General features: G+C 39.7%; 1 non-coding gene across 1 annotated transcript; it reads right to left on the bottom strand.

Annotated features, from left to right (window-relative positions):
* Window positions 1-7,072: 7,072 nt before the first annotated feature.
* LOC112718789 (small nucleolar RNA R71) lies at window positions 7,073-7,180 on the bottom strand. Its single transcript, XR_003161117.1, has one exon. It is a non-coding gene; the product is annotated as a small nucleolar RNA R71 (small nucleolar RNA).
* Window positions 7,181-8,384: the final 1,204 nt, after the last annotated feature.

Genomic DNA, 8,384 nt, shown 5'->3' with positions numbered 1-8,384 from the left:
AAGCACAAACCACAACCCCCAGCCAAACACTAACCAAAATACATACAGAAAACCACAAAATAATTACCCCAACTCTAACCATTATCCACCCAATAACCACCCAACAAATCAAAACACCTATCATCATCCATCAACACCCCAAAACCAACCAATCTCACAAGATTCCCAGAGGATCACCAATCTAGAGATGCTCATGGAGAAAATGATGAAGAACCAAGAATTAACAACAAAGAACCAAGAAGCTTCCATGAAGAGCTTAGAAAGGCAAATTGGGCAAATCTCCAAACAAATTTCTGCTGAAAAACCATCAAGCTCACTACCTAGTGACACCATTCCCAACCCAAAGGAAGAATGCAAGGTCGTGCAACTAAGAAGTGGAAAAGTGTTAGTAGATGGTAACTAAGGAGCAACCAAGAACAATGACAATGAGCCAACAAAGAATGATGAATCCATCAACAAGGACATGATAAGCAAGAATGACCAAGAAAAACTCACAGAGGAAAATAACGAACCACAGAATCTAAAGAAAAGAAAGCAGATCAGGGAAGAACCAAATCCAAGACAACATCAAGTGGAGAAGAGCCCAACACCACCACTGCCTTATCCACAGAGATTTCACAAAGAGACAAAGGATCAGCATTTTCACAAATTTCTTGAGACTTTCAAGAAGCTGGAAATCAACATACCTTTAGCTGAGGCATTGGAGCAAATGCCTCTGTATGCCAAGTTCTTGAAGGAGCTCATCAATAAGAAAAGAGATTGGAATGAGAAGGAAACGGTGATGCTTAGTGAGGAATGTAGCGCCGTGCTCCAAAAAGGAATCCCACCAAAGCTTAAGGATCCAGGGAGTTTTGTAGTGTCATGCACCATAGGCAAACTATCCTTGGACAAAGCTCTCTGTGATCTTGGAGCTAGTATCAACTTAATGCCCTTGTCCATGATGAAGAAGCTTGCCATAGAAGAACTCAAACCTACCAGGATGTCACTAGTCATGGCCGACAGATCAATCAAGACACCAAATGGAATTGTAGAAAATCTGTTAGTAAAGGTTGGAGAGTTTATCTTCCTTGCGGACTTTGTAATCCTAGATACCGATGAGGAAGGCAACAATTCAATCATCTTGAGCAGACCATTTCTAGCAACTGCAAGAGCCATTATAGATGTGGAAAAAGGAGAAATGATTTTCAGAGTACACAATGAGCAAATGATCATAAATGTTTTTAAGTCAATGCAACACCCTCCTGAGCAGGAAGATCATTTGAGGGTGGAAATGATAGAGAGCCTGGTGGAAGAAATGTTAGACATTAATCAGCATGAGCAAGAAAAAGACAATCAAGAAACAGTAGAGGAACATGTAGCTGAGGCTTCCATAGACAAAGAGGTGGAACCAAGCAAGAAAGAAGAGGTGCAAAAGCAAGAACTGAAGCCATTACCTTCTCATCTCAAATATGCATTTCTTGGCACTTCAGAGAGCTTCCCAGTGATCATTAATTCGTCCTTGACAAAGAAAGAAGAAGGAGAGCTTCTTGATGTTCTCAGAGCTCACAAGGATGCCTTAGGATGGACCATTGATGACCTGAAAGGCATCAGCCCTACAGTATGCATGCATAAGATTCTTTTGGAGGACAATTCCAAAGCAGTAATTCAACCTCAGAGAAGACTAAATCCTGCAATGAAGGAAGTCGTCCAGAAGGAAGTAATGAAATTATGGAATGCAGGAATCATATATCCTATTTCCGATAGCTCATGGATAAGCCCGGTCCAAGTGGTACCAAAGAAAGGTGGGATGACAGTCATTATTAATGAGAGGAGTGAACTCATTCCCACCAGAACTGTGACAGGGTGGAGGATGTGTATTGACTATAGAAGGTTGAATGATGCCACACGCAAAGATCACTTTCCACTTCCTTTCATTGATCAAATGCTTGAAAGGTTGGATGGCCATGCTTATTATTGCTTCTTGGATGGCTATTCTGGGTATAATCAGATAGTGGTAGATCCAAAGGACCAAGAAAAGACTTCATTCACATGCCCAGTTGGAGCTTTTGCCTATAGAAGAATGCCATTCGGATTATGCAATGCCTCAGCCACTTTTTAAAGGTGTATGCTCTCCATTTTCTCAGATATGGTTGAAAATTTTTTAGAGGTTTTCATGGATGACTTCTCTGTTTTTGGTGATAATTTCAATACTTGCTTAAACCATCTAACTCTTGTCTTGAAACGGTGCCAAGAAACTAACTTGGTTTTGAACTGGGAGAAGTGCCATTTCATGGTGCCTGAGGGGATTGTTCTTGGTCATAAAGTTTCAAGAAAAGGGATAGAGGTTGACAAGGCAAAAGTGGAAATAATAGAATAACTCCCTCCACCAACTAATGTGAAATCTGTTAGAAGTTTCTTGGGGCATGCAGGATTTTATAGAAGGTTTATCAAAGATTTTTCTAAAATAGCCAAACCTTTGAGTAACCTTTTAATGATTGATAAACCTTTTGTTTTTGATGAAAATTGCCAGCATGCTTTTAAAACTTTAAAACATAAACTCACAACAGCACCAATTATCACACCCCCGGATTGGAACTTACCGTTTGAACTCATGTGTGATGCAAGTGATATTGCAATTGGTGCTGTACTTGGACAGAAGAAGGGAAACTTGCATCATGTCATATATTATGCAAGTAAAGTATTGAATGAAGCTCAAAAAAATTACACTACAACAGAGAAGGAATTGTTAGCTGTAGTCTATGCATTTGATAAGTTTAGATCGTACTTGATAGGATCTAAAATTGTGGTTTATACTGATCATGCCGCTCTCAAATATTTGATGTCAAAGCAGGATGCTAAACCAAGACTTATCAGGTGGATTCAACTCCTACAAGAATTTGACATTGAGGTAAGGGACAGGAGAGGCACTGAAAATCTAGTTGCTGATCATTTGTCAAGGCTGCCACCAGAAACAATTCAAAAGGCGTCATTACCTATGAATGAAAGCTTCCCAGATGAACATCTTATGCTGATCCAACAAACACCATGGTTCGCTGATATAGCAAACTACAAAGTAGGGAGGAAGATACCTGATGAGCGGATAATTTGTATGCTTTTTGGCATTGTTTTTAGTATGTTTTTAGTATGATCTAGTTAGTTTTTAGTATATTTTTATTAGTTTTTAGTTAAAATTCACTTTTCTGGACTTTACTATGAGTTTGTGTGTTTTTCTGTGATTTCAGGTATTTTCTGGCTGAAATTGAGGGACCTGAGCAAAAATCTGATTCAGAGACTAAAAAGGACTGCAGATGCTGTTGGATTCTGACCTCCCTGCACTCGAAGTGGATTTTCTGGAGCTACAGAAGCCCAATTGGCGCGCTCTAAACGGCGTTGGAAAGTAGACATCCAGAGCTTTCCAGCAATATATAATAGTCCATACTTTATTCGAAGAATGACGACGTAACTTGGCGTTGAACGTCAAGTACAAGCTGCTGTCTGGAGTTAAACGCCAGAAAAACATCATGATCCGGAGTTTGATGGCCCAAACCGGCGTTCAAAGTCACCCTCAGGAATTCCAGCGTTAAACGCCGGAACTGGCACCCAAATGGGAGTTAAACGCCCAAACTGGCACTAAAGCTGGCGTTTAACTCCAGGAAGAGTCTCTACACGAAAATGCTTCATTGCTCAGCCCAAGCACACACCAAGTGGGCCCGGAAGTGGATTTTTATGTCTTTTACTCATCTCTGTACACCCTAGGCTACTAGTTTTCTATAAATAGGACCTTTTACTATTGTATTTTCATCTTTTGATCTTTGGAACCTTTTTCTTTAGATCTTTTGATCACTTTGGGAGGCTGGCCTCACGGCCATGCCTAGACCTTATGCTTATGTATTTTCAACGGTGGAGTTTCTACACACCATAGATTAAGGTGTGGAGCTCTGCTGTACCTCGAGTATTAATGCAATTACTATTGTTCTTCCATTCAATTCCGCTTGTTCTTGTTCTAAGATATCACTTGTTCTTCAACTTGATGAATGTGATGATCCGTGACACTCATCATCATTCTCAACCATGAACAAGGTGACTGACAACCACTTTTGTTCTACAAGCAATCAAGGCTCTAGTGAATATCTCTTGGATTCTTTAACCGGAATCTTCGTGGTATAGGCGAGAACTGATGGCGGCATTCAAGAGAATCCGGAAGGTCTAAACCTTGTCTGTGGTATTCTGAGTAGGATTCAAGGATTGAATGACTGTGACGAGCTTCAAACTCCTGAAGGCGGGGCGTTAGTGACAGACGCAAAAGAATCACTGGATTCTATTCCGGCCTGATTGAGAACCGACAGATGAATTCCGCTATGCTGTGACAGAGCATATGCAATCGCTTTCACTGAGAGGATGGGAGGTAGCCATTGACAACGGTGAAACCCTACATAAGCTTGCCATGGAAAGGAGTAAGAAGGATTGGATGAAGACAGTAGGAAAGCAGAGAGACGGAAGGGAAGGCATCTTCATGCGCTTATCTGAAGTTCCTACCAATGAATTGCATAAGTATCTCTATCTTTACCTTTGTGTTATTTTCGTTCATCACCATATCCATTTGAGTCTGCCTGACTAAGATTTATAAGATGACCATAGCTTGCTTCAATACTAACAATCTCCGTGGGATCGACCCTTACTCGCGTAAGGTTTATTACTTGGACGACCCAGTGCACTTGCTGGTTAGTTGTGCGAAGTTGTGTAATGCCATGGTATTGAACACCAAGTTTTTGGGGTTCATGACCGGGGATTATGAGAGTTGTGAAAAGTATTGTTCACAATTTCACGTACCACGTTTTTGGCGCCGTTGCCGGGGATTGTTCAAGTTTTGAGCAAGCTTTTGGTAACATCAGTGCCAAGATCCGGCAACAACACCAAGTTTTTGGCGTTATTGCCGGGGATTGTTCAAGTTTGGACAACTGACGGTTCATCTTGTTGCTTAGATTAGGTATTTATTTTTTTCGAAATTCTTGAAGATGAATTCTAGAGTTTCATGATGATTTGTTGAAGTCTGGCTGGCTGAGAAGCCATGTTTAATCTCATTGGACCGAGGTTTCAACTTATCATCACAAGAGCTTGTTGATTTCTATCAATCTTGCTTTTGGAGCAGTGATCTGCTAAGGCTTGGCTGGCCTTTGGCCATGTCTAGTGTTTTGGACCGAAGCTTTCTTTGAAAGCTTGGCTGGCTGTGAAGCCATGTCTAATTCCTGGACCGGAGTCTTAGACTAGCATTGCACTGATTCCTGGAATTCTCATTAAGAATTTTTGATATCTTTTTCCACTTAGTTTTCGAAAAACACAAAAAAATTAAAAAAATCATAAAATCCAAAAATTTCTTGTTTGAGTCTAGAGTCTCATCTTAAGTTTGGTGTCAATTGCATGCATTCATTCATGTATCTTGGTGATCTTCAAGATGTTCTTGACGATTTACTTACTCTAATCTTTGAATTCTATTGACTTGAGTGTTTTGTGTGTCTCATATGCATTTTCATCCTGTAAGTGTCAGTAGTATACAAACTGCTAAGTTTGGTGTCCTGCATGCATTGTTATTTGATTCTTGTTGCATTTTGATTTTTCCTTATTATTAAAAATCCAAAAATATTTTTAATTTGTGTCTTTTCAAGTCAATAATACAGAGAATTGAAGATTCAGAACATACAGCAGAGGAATTGCACAGAAAAAGCTGGGCGTTCAAAACGCCCAGTGAAGAAGGACAGACTGGCGTTTAAACGCCAGCCAGGGTACCTGGTTGGGCGTTTAACGCCCAAAAGGGTAGCATTTTGGGCGTTAAACGCCAGAATGTGCACCATTCTGTGCGTTTAACGCCAGGATGGCTAGAAGGGAAGATTTTGTTTTCAAATCAAATTTTTTCTAAGTTTTCAAAATCTTTTCAAAATCAAATCTTTTTCAAATCAATTTTTCAATCAAATCTCTTTCAAAATCAATTTCTTTCTATTTTCAAAGATACTTACTATCAATTAGTGATTTGATTCAACATTTCAAATATGTTGCCTTTTCTGTTGAGAAAGGTTTAATGTTTGAATCATATCTTTTCTTGTTAGTCAAGTTTTTAATTTTCAAAATCAAATCTTTTTAAAATGTTTTTCAAATCATATTTTCTCAATCACATCTTTTTAAAACTAATCATATCTTCTTAACCACATCTTTTTCAAAATAGTTTTCAATCAAATCTTTTTGATTTCTAATTTCAAATTCTTTTTCAAAAATCACTTGATTTCTTTTCCATTTTCATTTTCGAAAATTAAGTAATGTTTTTCAAAAAAATGTTTTCAAATTTTCTACTTAATTTTCGAAAATCACTTCCCTCCTTCTCACATCCTTCTATTTATGGACTAACACTATCCCTTAATGCAAAATTCGAACTCCATTTTCTCTGATAAGTTCGAATTTTCTACTTCTATCTTCTACTCTTCTTTTCCTCTGACACCTAAAGGAATCTCTATACTGTGACATAGAGGATTCCATATTTTCTTGTTCTCTTCTCTTTCATATGAGCAGAAGCAAAGACAAAAGCATTCTTGTTGAGGCTGATCCTGAACCTGAAAAGACCTTGAAGAGAAAGCTAAGAGAAGCCAAAGCACAACTCTCTTTAGAGGACTTGACCGAATTCTTCAAAGAAGAAGAACACATGGCAGCCAAAAACAACAACAATGCCAACAATGCAAGGAAGGTGCTGGGTGACTTTACTGCACCTACTCCCGACTTCTATGGGAGAAGCATCTCTATCCCTGCCATTGGAGCGAACAACTTTGAGCTTAAGCCTCAATTAGTTTCTCTAATGCAACAGAATTGCAAGTTCCATGGACTTCCATTGGAAGATCCTCATCAGTTTTTGGCTGAATTCTTGCAAATCTGTGACACTGTCAAGACTAATGGGGTTGACCCTGAGGTCTACAGACTTATGCTATTCCCTTTTGCTGTGAGGGACAGAGCTAGGACATGGTTGGACTCTCAACCTAAAGAAAGCCTGGACTCTTGGGAAAAGCTAGTCAATGCCTTCTTGGCAAAGTTCTTTCCACCTCAAAAATTGAGTAAGCTTAGAGTGGAAGTCCAAACCTTCAGACAGAAGGAAGGAGAATCCCTCTATGAAGCTTGGGAAAGATACAAACAACTAATCAGAAAGTGTCCTTCTGATATGCTTTCTGAATGGAGCATCATAGGAATTTTCTATGATGGTCTCTCTGAACTGTCCAAGATGTCTTTGGATAGCTCTTCTGGAGGATCTCTTCATCTGAAGAAGACGCCTACTGAGGCTCAAGAACTGATTGAAATGGTTGCAAATAACCAATTCATGTACACTTCTGAAAGAAATCCTGTGAACAATGGGACTAATCAGAAGAAAGGAGTTCTTGAGATTGACACTCTGAATGCCATATTGGCTCAGAACAAAATATTGACTCAACAAGTCAATATGATTTCTCAAAGTCTGTCTGGAATGCAAAGTGCACCAAGCAGTACTAAGGAAGCTTCATCTGAGGAAGAAGCTTATGATCCTGAGAACCCTTCAATAGAAGAGGTGAATTACATGGGAGAACCCTATGGAAACACCTATAATCCTTCATGGATGAATCATCCAAATCTTTCATGGAAAGATCAACAGAGACCTCAACAAGGCTTCAACAATAATAATGGTGGAAGAAACAGGTTTAGCAATGGCAAGCCTTTTCCATCATCTTCTCAGCAACAGACAGAGAGCTCTAAGCAGAATACCTCTGACTTAGCAACAATGGTCTCTGATATAATCAAAACCACTCAAAGTTTCATGACTGAAACAAGATCCTCCATCAGAAATTTGGAAGGACAAGTGGGTCAGCTGAGCAAGAAAATTACTGAACTCCCTCCTAGTACTCTCCCAAGCAATACAGAAGAGAATCCAAAAGGAGAGTGCAAGGCCATCAACATGGCCGAATTCTGGGATGAAGAAGAGGCAGTGACGCCACTGAGGGAGATCTCAATGGACGTCCACTAGCCTCCAAAGAGTTCCCCAATGAGGAACCATGGGAATCTGAGGCTCAAACTGAGACCATAGAGATTCCATTGGACTTACTTCTGCCATTCATGAGCTCTGATGAGTATTCCTCCTCTGAAGAGGATGAGTATGTCACTGAAGAACAAGTTGCTAAATACCTTGGAGCAATCATGAAGCTAAATGACAAGTTATTTGGAAATGAGACTTGGGAGGATGAACCCCCTTTGCTCACCAAAGAACTGAATGACTTGTCTAGGCAGAAACTGCCTCAAAAGAGGCAAGATCCTGGGAAGTTTTCTATACCTTGTACCATAGGCACCATGACCTTCAAGAAGGCCTTGTGTGACTTAGGGTCAAGTGTAAACCTCATGCCCCT

Source organism: Arachis hypogaea, chromosome 10 (genome assembly GCF_003086295.3).
Source record: "Arachis hypogaea cultivar Tifrunner chromosome 10, arahy.Tifrunner.gnm2.J5K5, whole genome shotgun sequence".
Classification (NCBI taxonomy): Eukaryota; Viridiplantae; Streptophyta; class Magnoliopsida; order Fabales; family Fabaceae; genus Arachis; species Arachis hypogaea.
The sequence above is the reverse complement of the archived record's forward strand: the minus strand, read 5'-3'. Positions and strand labels throughout refer to the sequence as shown.